Raw genomic sequence first — 16,460 nt, forward strand, 5'->3', positions numbered from 1 at the left:
CAAAGGTTGGGGCCGCTGCACCAGAGGACATTAGCACCACCTCCTCCAAATGTGACAACCAAAACCGCCTCCGTACACTGCCAAATGCTCCCTGAGGGAGGCGAGCAAATCAGCCCTGGTGAGGACCACAACTCCATCGAAGTGCAAGTCTCTCCGAACCTACACCAAGATCAATCATCCTCCTCTCACAGGTGAATGCTCCGCATTGGTGCTTGTTTTCCCGTCTGCATGTCCATTCACCGGAGTGCCGTATACTTTAGGCTTGTCAAGAACAATGTCTTGCTCTATCTGGTTTGGCTCAGTGGATAGAGCGTCACCCTGCGGACTGAAGGGTCCTTGGTTCGATTCCAGTCAAGGGTATGTACCTTGGTTGTGGGCACATCCCTAGTAGCGAGTGTGCAGGAGGCAGCTGATGGATATTTCTTATCGATGTTTCTAACTCTCTGTCCCTCTCCCTTCCTCTCTGTAAAAAAAAAAAAATCAATAAAATATATATTTTTTAAAAAGAACAACGTCTTAACATTTCACAGTTGTTTTAAGTCACATTTTGTTTCAAGCCAAGTGCAAAACACAATTGCTCAAGTGATTTGAAAACAAAAAACCAACAATGGAGACGGGGACAGGAGAGTGCACTCTGTTCTCCGGTGTTCTGATCCAGGTCCTTAAACAGGAAGCTGGTGTGTGTGTGCACACCAGCAAACCTGTCTACTCTTCCACCTTCCACATACACTCGCACACAAGCACACAGGCGCCGCTGCTCTGTCCCAGGGCAGATGGCACTCTGGTTCTCGAGGGTGGACAGCATAGGGAGTACTAGCCACCTGTGCATGAGAAATGCCCGAGCAGAAATCAGCACTAAGGGCATCGCTGGGGCAGATGGCTTGGTCTGGTCACACCAGCGCAGCTGTCAAAGCACTGGCCGTGAGAGGGTGTGCCGAGAAAGACCTGGAACTCGAGCTCCAGCTCTGCTTCCTGTACTCAGCACGTCCTTGGATGGGGACTTACGTAGTATTAGGGTTTCTACTTCTTCACATATCCATGCTAACAGTTTAAGGTTCTAAGATTATAATGCAGACAAATGTCAGTTCTACCCACCCCACGATCCTTCTCCTTTCGAAATTATTTCTGCTACTTCCACCTCAAGTGATGGTGACTACTCTCAATGCAAGAGAAACCACAAAAACACACAGGATATCATTCACTTACTTTCAAGAAAAAGGACTAACCCTGTCATCAGAGGTGATGACCTTATTCCTATGTTGTTTTTTCTTTTGGCCGGAGATGAAATCTCTGTAGATAACTAATGTTCCATATTCAAAGAACTATTAAAAAGACCCATCCAAGTTTATCTAAATTGTGTGCTAAGAGATGGAAAATACCAGTCCCTGTGGTACACATGAAGTCACTGGAATATTTACAGTCTTTGATTCCAACCTAAGGATCACGTGACTCTATACCTCATGTAGAGATTTTCCATATATCATTTCCTTCTGCCGGACATGCTTCATAAACATGACCTGCTCTGTAAACACTAAGGAAATAGTGACAGCAAACCGTACTGTGGGAGATGCATAATCATGTGGGAAATGAAGGACACTTGACTGCACTGATCTAGCAGTGAGCTGGATCAAAATTTGATTTTCAAAATTGTGTTCAAATATTGGCTGCTACATGTGACAGTGGTAGCATGGGCCACATTTGCTTTAAAACCACATGGGAATAGCATCAGAAGCCCAGTTTCAGGCTTAAACCTGGTATAATGATCTCTTATCTATGAGAGTTAGGTCCTGGAGCTGTGTTCATTACACTTATTGATTTGAGGGAGAGAGATAAATAGAAGAGGGAAGGGAAAGAGGGGAGGACGAGGAAATACAGACATGAGACAGTCTCCATACCTCAGGACCTCAATCAATGTCTATTGAGCATCCCAGACAGACTGACAGCATATGTTAAAGGGGTGACATAGTGCTCTAGGGGCACAGAAGAGGACACTGTAAAACTATCAATATATTGTGGTAGACAGATCAATGGCCCCCAAACACATCATAAGCTATAGAACCCGTGAGTCCTTTCACTATGTTACCTTAGAGAGCAAAATATTACCTTACAAGGTTGCTGATAAAACTAAAGTTGCTAGTCAGCTGAATTTGATATGACAATCTTCTCAGATTGTCTTGGATTACAAGGGCCCTTAAAAGTGCAAAAAGAAGAGGCAAGAGAGAGGGTGGGAGTTGGTGCCAGTTGGGGTAATGGAAATATTGAGGGAAACTCTATGTAAAGTATGTGATTATCTAACCACTAAGCTGCACATCTGAAATCAATGGGGGGAGAGAGAGAGAGAGAGAGAGAGAGATTGAGAGAGAGAGAGAGAGAGAGAGAGAGAGAGAGAGAGAGAGAGAGAAAGAGAGAGAGAGAGAGGTTGTGAGAGGATTTGCCATTGCTGGTTTTGAAGACGCCATGAGCCAAGGAATATAAGTGATCCCTAGAAGTGAAAAGGGGCAAAAAAAAAAAAAAAAAAAAAAAAAGGGGGGGGGGGCGGAATTTTCCTATACAATCTTCTAGAAAGGAATAAAACTCAGTCAACACCTTGATTTAACCTGGCAAGATGTGTACTGCATGTCTATCTTATTGAACTGTAAGACAGTAAATTTGTGTTTTAAACCCCTAAGATCACCGTAATTTGTCACAGTAGCAATAGAAAACTAATATATATATCAATTTTAAAACAATCTCAATACTTTTCAGTCCTATCTACCTTTTCACTCTGCCTCACTAGCCCCAAAAGGAAGAATCTATTTTTAAAAAGGTGTTCTGTTAGGACTTCTCTGGGGTTTGGAGTAAGCTATTTTTATGTCAAAGCCAAAGTTTAAACACTGAAGTCAGACCAAGAGAACTGATTGTGTGCTGAAACTCTTTCTTTAAATTGAATGCTTATAAATAATTATTCCCAAGCTACTTCTCACTGCTAATTTACACTGGGCCAGAATGAAGGAGTTCGGGTTGTATCTCTGTGAATCCGCTGTATGGTACAAATCAGGCCCCAGATGGCTATTTGTTGAATGAATGAGAGTGGTGGGTCTGACATGAAAGAGTGCATATTGGCCTTTCGGAGGGGAGATGTTCTCTACAGGGCCTCTTTGGTCTAGAGATGACCACGGCCAGACCCAAAGGGAATGCAGTCCCCTGCCTTCCTCCTCTGCTCCCACAATGCCACCACTACATCTTAGACTCTGGTTATGGCAGAACGCCCCTAGGCTTGAAGAGCAAGCGTGGCAAGAACACAGTGCCATGCTTTATAAATATTTCTTTTCATGACAGACTTCTGATCGTTTTCTGATGTATTCATTTTCCCTGGATCACAGAAAAGAGGGGAAATCTCCACTTTTCCCCATAGAGGATTAACCTTTTTAAACCCATAGAATCATTTTCGTTTCTAATCCACAGGGTATTTAAGGAAGGGTGGGACAATATGCAAGATATTACCGCTTTGCACCAAAGGAAAATGAACTCAGACTCTCTCAAAAACAGGTGAGAAATAAAATATAGCCTTTTCTCCATCTTTCATCTTCTCTTTTACTTTTGCATAGCATCCTTAATAAAGCAATTACTGCAAGGGATGAGCACAGAATAAAAACCATACAAACAAACATTAAAGAAAAATGAGCAATGTAAAGGACATTTAATTGTCATCTACACCCCAAATTTTACAAATGAAGAAATAGGGCCCTAGTAGGTTTGGCCCCTGGATAGAGCATCAGCCTATGGATTGAAAGGTCCTGGGTTTGATTCCAGTCAAGGGCACATGCCCAGGTTGTGGGCTGAAGCCCTGGTGGGGGGCATGCAGGAGGCAGCCAATCAATGATTCTCATCATTGATGTTTCTTTCTCTCTCTCTCTCTCTCTCTCTCTCTCTCTCTCTCTCTCTCTCTCTCTCTCTCCATATATATATATATATATATATATATATATATATATATATATATATATATATATATGAAATAGAAGCCCAAATATAATATGAACTTACATTTAAAAGTAAAGTTGAGGTGAATGAACAAAGAATTTCTGGCAAAAACAAACAAACAAAAAAATCCCACAACTTTTTTTTCTTGCCTCAGACAAAATTTCTCAGGAGAAATGATTTTAATAACTTGGCTACCCTAGGCTAGCTTTTGAAAAGCATTAAATCTTAGGGTAATTTCCACAGCAATTGTGGGGGAAAGATGAGCAGGCCTAAAGGAAGAAATTCTAAAAATTGTTTCAAAGTATAAGGAAATAATATAATTACCCTGTCTGTCTGGACTGACACCAAATCTAAATTAAACAATATTTTATGAGAAACACAGTTTTACTATTTTCAAGTACTTGGAGTATCTCAAAAAGCAAACTGTGTTTCCATGGACTGTCTTTCCATAGATTGCTTAAACCAATTATATAAAAAGTCAATATTCAATTCAGATTTTAAAAACTTTTAGTAAAATTAAAGTCAGAAAGAAACTTTAATATGAAAAATAATTATTGAGCTAAGTAGCAACATGCTATTGTAAGCACAAGAGAGACACTTCCCAAATGTATTCATCAAGGGATTTTTATTTATGTATCTATTAATAACCTGTATGTGCTGAAAAATGGACTCTGGGAAATAGTACAGGAGCCATTTGTCCTTTAAAATCACGAACAAGAGGTGGGAAGAGATCAACCAAAGAACTTGTATGCATATATGAATAACCCATGGACACAGACAATAGGAGGGTGAAGGCCTGGGCAGGGGATGGGGACGGGCTAGAAGGGGTCGGTGGGGAAAAAAAGGGACATATGTAATACTTTCAACAATAAAGATTAGAAAATAAAATAAAATCATGAACAAGACAAATCTGTTTTTGTTACAAAGATTCTTTGACATATGTTCTGGAAGATCAAGCTAATAAAATAAGACAAGAAAACCAAGTACAAAATACTGGTTAGAAGATGAAAAAATATAATTTATAGATTATATAATTGCTACCTACAATATTAAAGCATCAATCATGGACCGAGTGGAATAGTTTAAAAACATCAAGTTGTAGTTTACAAAATAAACTCACATGGATCAAGATCTTATACACTCCCAGCTAAAAAAATATAATGGGAAATAAAAAGAATCCAATTCATAGTAGGAAAAAAATTCCAAAGCAATAACAACCCTCACTTAAGTTACTCTGGGATATATTTAACTCAAAATAGATACAAAATCTCTGAAGACAATAAAAACTCACCGAGGACCATAAAAGCTTAAATATATAGACATTTCATTTTTGGAACGGAAGACTCAATAGTTAAAGATGTTAATTCTCTCTATGCTATTAATAAATTTAATATAATTTCAACAGGAATCTTTTTAGAGGAAGTGACCTTATACTTCTAAAGTTCAATTAGAATATTAAATGTAAAAACAACCCCAGGAAAATTTTTGAAAATTAAGAATACCATGGGAAGTCTCATATTACAATGTTATAATTAAAACAATGCATTACTAGCATAACATTTAAAAATGAGAGCAAAGACAGGAGTTTTAAGGGAAATATTAACAAATTTGGCTTTATAAATGCTTGGGTCCAAACGCAACAACAACAGGTAAGCAAAATTAAAAGACATTGCAAACCAGTAAAATATTTGCAACAAAAATGCATTGCCCTTAATTATATAAGTAGCTCTTACAAATAGAACAGCAAAGGGTATTTATTGTACATAGATAATTGTAAAAAAAAAAAATAAAAAAAAAATATATATTATATATATATATATATATATATATATATATATATATATATATATATATAATATATATATATACACACACACACACACACACACAAATGAATAAGATCGCCTGAAAAAATGGTCCACCTTACTGGGAATAAAAATGAACGCAAATTAAGATGAAAATTAAGGTATTTCACCTACCCAGCTGGTGAAGATCTTTAAAAAAGAACAGTGCTCAGTGTTAGGGAGGACCTGGGAAAACAGGCGCTCCCCTAAATCAGCTGGAGGGAGACGAGTGAAATAACCTCTAAAAGGAATTCAGTAACGTGTAGACCTTTTAACTTGGTTCCATGAGGTCATAGGCCAAGTCCTTTTCATTCACTGTTGATTCCCTGCTAACACAAGAACGTGCCCAGGATTATACTGAGCAAGAATGCATAGCATTCTGGGACCTTGGAAAGCAGAGAACAATGATGCTGGTGGGGATGGGGGTGGGGTGAGGAGAGAGGGGGGGGATTGCTGAGGGTGAGTTTGGAAGATTTTATACACCGAAGCAGGAAGGTGTGGATGGCTGTGTTGTTTCCTATTCAAGTGTAGATTGTTAGTTTAAATTCTTCCTTCTCTGGAAGGGGGCCTGAAAGTAAAAGGATTGTCCAGAATTGGCCAGACTCTGCCTTGTGCCCTGCCACTATGTGTACCTTCAAAGGGATTTTGAGGGCCATTGAATACCCCACTGAAATGACCACATCGGCTTCTGCTCTGTGTGGGTGTGTGGCTTCTGAGTAAACGCACCCTTTCCTTGGCTAGATCAATCAATCGCCCTGGGTAGTTTCTTCCCACCCATCTGTAATCTCATATGAAACAATTTAGGACCACCATAACCCCCCCCAAAAAAAGACTAACTTAAAAATTAGCAATATGAAAGTATCCTATAGGCTAAACAACAACGACAAAAAGCTTAAAAATAAATGAATGAATAAAAAGTTGAAGATAACCAAGGCAGCTCAAGTTAGCATACCCCGAATTCTGAAAGGAAATGAAAACTTAGAGCATATTTTACATTAAGTACTTTTGTGAAAAACAGGAATTCATTTTCCCAAGCAGAATCTGTATTGTCTGTGATTAGTTTTTTCCATGATTTTCTTTGAAACACATGTGACACAAAGCTGGACACTTCCTGCTCACCCCCAAGTCCCCATCCTCCTGTCTTCAGTGACACACCCTCACCCTATCCTATCGCACTCTGCATCCTTAGGAAGATGACACTGCTTTTTCCCGGGAGAATCCCACTGGCCCAGGGAGAGCAGCCGAGCAGTGCAAGGGCAGAAGCAGATGAGAAGGAAGGGCTCCTGAAGCCCAACACAGTGTCTCAAATTAAACCAGACACAGAGGAGAGAGAGCTACAACAGAAAACTTTGCATTTATTTCAAACTAGAGGCCTGGCTCATGAAATTCATGCACTCAAAGGGAGTCCCTCAGCCCGGCCTGTGCCCTCTCAAAGTCTGGGAGCCCTTGGGGGAAGTCCGACTGACAGCTTAGGCCTGCTCCCTACGAGCATCCCTAAGCTGGCAGTCGGACATCCTTAGCACTTCCATGGAGGCAGGCGAGGCTTCCGCCAATGCAGCTGCACTTGCCAGCCATGAGCCCGGCTTCTAGCTGAGAGGCGCTCCCGCTGTGGGAGCACACTGACCATCAGGGGGCAGCGCCTGCACTAAGCGTCTTCCCCCTGGTGATCAGTGCATGTCATAGCAACCAGTCGTTCCACTATTTGGGCAATTTGCATGTTAGCCTTTTATTATATAGGATATGATAGAAAGCAAAGTTTTCCCTTCTGGACATAGGGTGTGTGTGTATGTGTGTGTGTGTGTGTGTGTGTGTGTGTGTTTAAGGTGTCTTTCACAGACAAAAGTTAGATTTCCTTTTGCCACAGAATCCCACTGCTTTCTGAAAACTACCTTTTACCTTAACACTTAACATTAGGGAGAACAGGATCCCAAGGCATTTGGAATTCCACATTTGAACAATGCCCCAGTATGGAGAAGGGGGTACCCGTTCCTTCATTCAATATTGAGTTTACCCCGTCTATAGAGCCTTGCTCTCAGGAAGCTGAAGTTCCAATAGGGGTAAGTAGGGATCCAGCAATAATAGTAACAATTGAATATTTATACAGCCAACTACTGTCTTCCAGAAGTACCTTCTCACATATCCTCAGAATGAATACTCAAACCATATGTGGTATTGTGTGCAGATAGTAAGTGTCTTGCATGAGGCAGAACTCATCAATGACTGAACTGATTGGACGCCCTTCTCAGGCAACAGCGAGTGAGCACCCCTGCCAGCCTTTGGGTTCTGAGCCCAGCTTCCATTTCTGTAATCCTCCATGGCTTTGTGAACGATGTGGCTGCTTTTAAAACTGCTAGGTTATTATTCCCTCTCACTCCCTTTAAAATAGCAAACCTGAAAAATCATAGATCCGGTTTCTTTCATGTTACAAAGAAAAAAATGTTTACTATGTTTACTAGAGAAAAGGGCTGCCAATCAACCCCAAATCCTGACCGACCGCCCCCCCCCCCCCCGCGACAATTACTGGCAGCCTTTCATTGGGCCAACATCTGGAAAGAAAAGAACTTTTCAGCAACAGAAAAGACTGCCTTCTTAGATTCATTGTTGAAGGCCTTCCATGACTGGCTGATCACAAGGGACTTAAGGATGCCATATCATTAATAGGCAACTTTCAAAGAGCCATGGAGTGATCTATGATGCAGATAATCACTGTAATCTTTGAAGCCAAAGGAGCTGAACTGAGCTCTTTCAAAGTGTTCTTCCTGCAAAGCAAACACTCAAAGCACAAATTCTACACCTTTCCTGCCTCCTTTATTCCTGCAACACATCTCACCTCTAATTGGAGATCCAGGATGGTAGGCTTGAGAACATATCTATCTATAAAGTCTATAATAATTTCAGAATGAAGATGAAAAAAGTGATACATCTCTTGAATGCTATGTGACAGACCCTGTGTGGGACCCTACAGATGTCAAGATGAGTGAGCACGGCACCTGCCCTCCAGCTGCCCTGGGTGTAGGTGGCAGGACATTATTGCAAACAATTATTACAGAACCAAGTCGTCTAAGATACAAGAGAGGTGGATACAGGGTGAGGGAGGCCTGGGAAGGAGTGACTAACAATCACTACCCGGGAAGGTGAAGAATAGATATGACAGTTATTTATATATATGACACATATGATTGGCATGGGCAGAAAGGAGCAGGGATGGACACAGTCCGTGTGGCTGGAGTTAGACGTGTGCCGAAGAGAATGGCAGGAGATGGGTCAAGACACACCCATGGGAATGGACTGTAAAGGGCTCATATGCTGTGCTTTGGAGTCTATATTTTCTCTGTAGGTGATGGAGGCCAATGGAAGTTTATATGAGAATTTTAGGAATATTACTCTTTAGAGAAGGGTCTCAGGAGGTAGTAATAATACGTGGATGTTCCCCAGTCTCCTCAGCCTCCCTTCTCCATCCATCTCACAAATTCCTGTGGATCTTCAGTTCAAAAGATTGAATCTGAACCCTGAACCTCTCCCCCGAGTTCCAGATCCACACTTTCACCACCCACTTGATTCTCCTCCACCAGCGGCTCACTGACATCCCCAAATCAATAGGTCCAAATTGGGAGATTTCCTCTCACCATTCCTCTTCATCTCCATAAATGGGCACACAACCCAGGTACTCAAGTTGGAATCCTGGGGCCATCCATCCAAGCCCTCACCCCGACATGCAACCATGAGCCAGACCATGGTTGTTAACTCTGAAATGGACCTCTAACTTGTTCCCTTCATGCTTCCTCTTCCTAGTCTACCACCTTAGCTTAGGCTATTGCCTATTTCTCTAACCCAAGGTTCTTCAAATTAAACACTATTGGCATTTGGGACCAGATGGCCCTTTGTTGTGGGGGGCTGTCCTGTACATTGTAGGATGGGTAACAGCATCCCTGGACTCATCCTAGATGCCAACAGCACTGCATGCCCACTCCCACCCCCACTGTGACTGCACTGTCTACGGGGAACAAAAGCAGCCCCAGATGAGACTACTGCTCTCCTTTATCTCATCTTGCCCAGCTTCCTTGAATCCACCAACCTCCTTCCTTCCTGCCTCCAGGCCTGCTCTTCTCTCTGCCCAAAAATGCTCTTCCTTTCACTCTCTGCCTTCCTTCTCATTCTTGCAATGCCAGCCACTGTGTCACCTCCTTAGAGTGCCCTCCCGAATACCTTATCTAAAAAGGCAGCTCACCTATCCTTTTGTAGTTTATTAACTTAAAGTTAATAATTATTTTACTTTGTTTACTTTTTCTGATCTGTCTCTACCATGACAATGAAAGTATTATTAGGGCAGGAACTATGTCTTGGCCTCTATCCTACCCTCAAAGCCCAGCACAGTGCCAAGCGAAATAAATATTTGTCAACCGGATAAATGAATGAATGCAGGGACATGCAATAAAAAGTATGTCCTATATCCCAAGCATTGACCACACCTTTAAAAAAATGCCAAAGCCACAACATGAAAAATTCACTTGGAAGAATTAGAATGTCATCCAGACAACCCGTATTTCAATCTCCTGCTCAGTAACCAAATGCTCCCTGAACCATAATGCAAAGTAGAGCACTTGGATAAGGAGAATATTGGGCATAAAAGTAAAAAGAGCTCATCTCTCTGCTTGAGGGGGAGGGGGAAGCCTATGAAAAGTTAAACATTTTCATCATATGTACAGACCGATGTGGCTCAGCTGCTGGGCATTGTTCCACGCACCGAAAAGGTTGCCGGTTTGATTTCCAGTCAGGGCACATGCCCGGGTTTTGAGCTTGATCCCTGGTGGGGGTGTGCAGGAGGCAGCTGATTGCTTTCTTTCACATGGGTGTTTTTCTCCCACTCCCTTCCCCTCTCTCTAAAAACCAATGTAAAAACCTTTAAAATTGTTTTTCCTTATATTTGAACCTAATGTGTGTGTCTGGGTGTGCATGTGTATCAGAAGTTGGACAAAAGAGACATAGCAGGATTGAGAATTTTGTTTTAAGAATCTTAATTTGTAGTCTGTAGAGACCGTCACCGCCTTCCTTCTCTTGCCTCCTTAATGTTGTGCTGAATGTCTCCGGCGGGATGTCTCATCTCCCTTTCATGGTAAAGTAAAAGTCGCAGACCCACCCAGGATCCACACACTGAACAGAACTGGCCGAAAATCTGGGGTAACCTGATAGTAGATATAAGACTAGAACCTAACTTACATTGCTGGTCTTTTCCAGAATTCAGACTAAAGAAGTCCATCATTTTAAATTTCTGTGTTGTCGAGCAAATTCTTAAAAGCCACTTTAAAAAATCTCTGTTGCCAAAACCAGTTTGGCTCAGTGGTAGAGCATCTGTCTGCGAACAAAGGGGTCCCAGGTTCGATTCCGGTCAACGGCATGTACCTTGGTTGCCGGCACATCCCCGGTAGGGGGTGTACAGGAGGCAGCTGGTCGATGTTTCTCTCTCATCGATGTTTCTAGCTCTCTATCCCTCTCCCTTCCTCTCTGTAAAAAAAAAAAAATCAATAAAATATATTTAACAAACCAACCAACAAATAAATAAATAAATAAATAAAATAAAAAATCTCTGTTAAGTATCCAGACAAGGGAAGTGGAGGAGGAGTGACAGGGATAAAAATGGACAAGCCGTGAGCCTGGGGACAGGGAGCCTGCTGGCCAGAGCAGAACCACATCGGCCAAGTTACGCGGGGAGACCTGCAGATTGCCTGGGTATAGCGAGCCTTTTCATTTAAAAGCAAAAGCAGCCGAAACCGGTTTGGCTCAGTGGTAGAGCATCGGTCTGCGGACTGAAAGGTCCCAGGTTCGATTCCAGTCAAGGGCACGTACATTGGTTGCGGGCACATCCCCAATAGGGGGTGTGCAAGAGGCAGCTGGTCGATGTTTCTCTCTCACCGACATTTCTAGCTCTCTATCTCTCTCCCTTCCTCTCTGTAAAAAAAATCAATAAAATATATTTTAAAAAAAATAAAAGCAAAAGCAATGGTGTGTCCTGAGAGCAGGCACTCCCTTTCAGAGGGCTTATCCTGTTGCAGAAACAGAACCCCCCCGCCTGCCAGCCTTCCCTTAACGCCAAACGCAACAAGTGATGCCTGTTGTTGCCCCTGGAGGAAGCTGTGAGCAAGTGTGGGCTGTAGAGTTCTCTCTCCCAGAGGGAGTGTTTTGGAGACATCAAGGTGGATAATTCAATGCAGTCACTTAAGAAATGAGAGTTCTCTGCCATGACAAAAAGCAAAAAACAAACAAACAAACAAAAAAAGCTATGAATTTTTTATTCCAGCAAAATGCTCTGCTAACAAGTCCACGCAGAAGAATTTCCCCCAGAAGACTGTCATGAGTTCTAGGTTCATCAGAACTTAGGATCAAGTGAAATGCCACTTGTCTTGGCACTTAAAACCAATTTGAGTCATTATTTGATTTTTTTCACAAGGCCCCATATTTTTTCTCTTAAGTAAATTGTATGGTCATAGGAAGCAGGGACCAGATCTTACATGCATTTCTTTTCCTTTCCTTTCCTTCCTTCGTTCCTTCCTTCGTTCGTTCGTTCCTTCCTTCCTTCCTTCCTTCCTCCCTTCCAAGATTATCTTTTTATTTATTTTAGAGAGAGATGAAGAGGGAGAGGGAAAGAGCGAAACATTGATCTGTTGCCTCCTGCATGCCCCCTACTGGGGATCAAGCCCACAAACAAGGCATGTGTCCTGACTGAGAATCTGGGAATTGAATCCGGGACCTCTGAGTGCATGGGAGGACTTTCAACCAACTAAGCCCCACCAGGCTGGGCTTATGCATTTCTTTTTCATTTCCCTTTTCTATCTCATGTCTCTACCAAAGTAGTGGGCAGATTGGAAACTGGCCCCTGCCTGAGGGCCAGAGTACATTTTTGAATCACTTTCCAACCTTTAAAAATGGGAAGATTTCCTATCAGAATCCACATTTTTGGCTTCCTGAAAAATCTGACCATCCTGAGTGAACACTCACGTGTAGCTTTATTAGCTGGAGCTGAGTGCCCCCCTACCCCCTCTATAGGCGTATATTTTCCTGTGTTTACCACTTTCCTCCTGGTTATCTCACTCTTTAACTACCTGCCTGGCCCCTGTAGGCTTCTGCGTTTACAACTCTTAGGAAAGACACTCCATGAGAGAACTGAGAATGGAAATAACCACCCTCTGTAAACACCGCTGGGCAGCCCTTAATGTCTGTCTTAATGGACCCCATGTTTGTTTTAAGCGGCCAAAATAAGAATTATCATGTTAGCCAGTACCTGGAGACATTCACTGCACCTCCTCACTTCAGCTATTCTTCCTGATAACGGGTGAGAACAGTGGACCCCCGGAAGAACAAGCAGCAGCCGGCCTCGGTGATCACATGCAAACATTTGAGACTCAGAGTGCATGACATTGTTCCAGGAACACTGAGTTCCCTAGAAACACGTGGAAACCACAGCACTCATGATGCTGAGTACTGCTGGCAGCGGCCCAGGAAATCTGGGGACTGATACAGAAAGCCCAAGACTGCTGGTTAACTCTCACCCACACCGATCTCTCCTCTTTCGGACTTTTTGTCATAGACTCCTGTGTTCTAAAATTGTTTTCATGTCTTCCCTTCTCCATCGATTGTAAGTTCCTAACAAACTCCTTTGACAACCTTCTCAGTGCCGAGCATAGTCGATGGGGTCAGGAGGGGGCAGTTCTTAACCTGGGGCCTATAGATAAGATTCAGTCACGGGCAAAAACCTAATTGAGTCATCAAAGCTTCTTATTGAAAAGGTGCAAATCCCATAGTCAGGACTGGGAGGAAATTTTTAACTTTAAGGCATTTGTAAAAGGGACAGCAGTTAATAAAATGGTTGGTGGACTTGATGACACTCATCTAGTCTGTTAGTTCTCATTCCCAGTTTTTTGTCATAGCTTTTATGCTTTTATTATAGTCATGGGTGCATCCCGCTGGTAGCGGGTAAGTCAATAGGGAGCAAATTGCCCTAGCTGGTTTAGCTCAATGGATAGAGCATCGGCCTGGGGACTGAAAGGCCCGGAGTTCGATTCTGGTCAAGGGCACATGCCCAGGGTGCAGGCTCGATCCCCAGTAGGGGGCGTGAAGGAAGCAGCTGATCAATGATTCTCATCATTTATGTTTCTTTCTCTCTCTCTTCCCCCCATCCTTTCTCCCTTCCTCTTTGAAATCAATAAAAAAAATACTTTAAAAAATAGGGAGCAAAGCAACCATTCTTTGGGAACATTAGTCCAATCAGGTATAGCACACTAATCATAATACCTAACCCATATTTGTCTACCTTGTCTGAACGAATGCTATCAGAATCTTACAGGCACCTTTAAATCAAGATTCATAAAACCTGAGCATTCTCCTTATCAGTGATTAATTTAATGAGTTGTTCATAATAGCAAATGTAGTTCATTTGACATAAACTATATCTTTATGAAGTTCTGCAGGTTTGTGGAAGACATATTTCTTTTCTAAATGTACCATAAACTATATGTTTACTAATTCATGCTCAATTTATGCTCATGAGCAATCTCACATCTAGTTTCCAGAATGTACCTTTTCCTCATTCGGAAAATAGGATTGCTTTTTGCTTATCTCCTGTTTTTGGACAATTTTTCCTTTCTTCTGGTTTCCCAAAGCCCACATTCAGTGGTTTCCCTATTCTAGCTTCAAGTTGTTTCACCTAGGAAATGGCTCACCTGGGCCTAGGGACAAACCTATTTGCTATAATGCTATTATCACCTCTTCTAACCTCAGATGTACACCATCAGTTGCAGGATCTTTTTGCTTAACCGAGGAGAGTTGTTAAACTGAATAATTCAGCTGGGCTTTTACCAGCCAGTAAAGCAACACCTTCTCTACATGATCCTTTCTTGCTGTGCATATCAGCACCATGTTTATTGAGGACTCTGTGCTGTATTTTTAAAAATATATATTTTTATTGATTTTAAAGAGGAAGGGAGAGGGAGAGAGAGATAGAAACATCCAAGATGAGAGAGAATCATTGATCGGCTGCCTTCTGTATGCCCCTACTGGAGATCAAGCCCACAACTTGGGTAGGTGCCTTGACCAGGAATTGAACTGTGACCTCCTGTTTCATAGGTCGATGCTGATCCAGTGAGCCACACCAGCTGTGCTGTGCTGTCTTTTTGGTACTTTTCTTACACAGAGACTGCATACCTTCTCCTCCATTGTTTATATTTCTTTTAAAATTAGAAACGATCAAAAGCATCCTCATACCATCACATATTAAAAAAAAAAAAAAAATCTTTTTTTTTTTTTTGTCTTCTTACATTTCCTACATCTTCTCTTACTTATTGGAATTATTTGCTCTCTTAGGATCTGATTTTTAGTTTTAGAACCTTCCCAACATTGCCGAGTCTAATATCTTTTAGAGACACTCATCATAGAATCATACCTCTAGCATGATTAAAAACTTGCTTTACTAAATTCTTGGGCAGCATATGCTTAGAAAACTCTAATATGGCACGGCCACATTCTATTATGTCTGCATCACTAAAGAGCTCCTGAAAGTCCAAAACAGATGTGAAGCAATGACAGGCTGGCCATTTGACCTTCTCTAGGTTGGTCTCATGCTTGACTGAATTTACAAGAAGTAAAGAAAAAAAAAATCAAAAAAAAAATCTCTTGAGTAAAAGAGATAGGATTTGGTTTTCTAGCGGTGTTTAATAATAAACAGTGTATTGTTGGCTTAGGCCAGATGCACACGTTTTATAACACACATTATGACGTCTGAGTGCTTGGATCTTCACCCTACTCTTCCCCAAGCATAATTTCGCTTAGGATGGCAACCTCCCTGTTTATATTTCCAGGTTTGACTGAGCAGAAAAGTCAAAGACAAGATATACCAGGAAAAACGGCATGCTTTCCTACATGAAAATGGAACAGGAAACACGACCGGTTCCTGTTCGTTTCATGACCTGAACATACGGACAGATCAAATGGCTCGTGTACTTCAGGACAAAACTTCTTGCTAGCTATCCGTTAAAAAGGGAAATGTAAGAGGAAACGTTAAGATATAATAACCCTTTGATACATAAGCTTCCTACTCGCAAGGGGAAAGGAGGACAAGGACTTTTAAAAAGTTAAAATGCATCGTCAATTTAAAGCCAGGAGTAGTGGTGCTTGGGAATGTACACTATCCAGTGATGCTTCTCGATATTAGCTTGGCGGCTAGGAGCCATGGGTTCTCAAAGTGAAAGAGCAGTAAGGCAATGTACACGGGGAAGTCTAGAAGGAGATTTCGTGGAGTGAGCTGCAATCACAAAATCTGAGAGGCTTGGAAGGAGATGGGCAAGAATTTCATCTTTAAAAATATTTTTTTAAAATACAAAGGTAAAACACGTTTACCATTTTGATGGAAAGTATTGAGTCAACTAAAGGATTCACCTGGACACAGAACACTGTGCACCCACCAGGTCCTTCTTCTTAGGAATAAGAAGGGTCTTCAAAGGACTGCCTTCTGTCAGTGTCCTCTATCATCATCACTGGTGGGCAGAAAAATGACCCACAAAAATGTTCACATCCTAACCCTTGGGACTTTGAATATGTTATGTAATATGGCAACAAGGAGTTATGGTTGCAGAGGGAATTAAGGTCGATAATCACCTAACTTTA

At 41.7% G+C, this 16,460-nt stretch overlaps 1 protein-coding gene across 1 annotated transcript in view; it reads right to left on the bottom strand.

Annotated features, from left to right (window-relative positions):
* PIP5K1B (phosphatidylinositol-4-phosphate 5-kinase type 1 beta) overlaps window positions 1-16,460 on the bottom strand; it is a 280,318-nt gene that overhangs the window by 157,560 nt on the left and 106,298 nt on the right. The window lies entirely within an intron of this gene.

The sequence above is a fragment of the Pipistrellus hanaki genome (genome assembly GCF_964339955.1).
Source record: "Pipistrellus hanaki genome assembly, chromosome: 11".
NCBI classification, from domain to species: domain Eukaryota; kingdom Metazoa; phylum Chordata; class Mammalia; order Chiroptera; family Vespertilionidae; genus Pipistrellus; species Pipistrellus hanaki.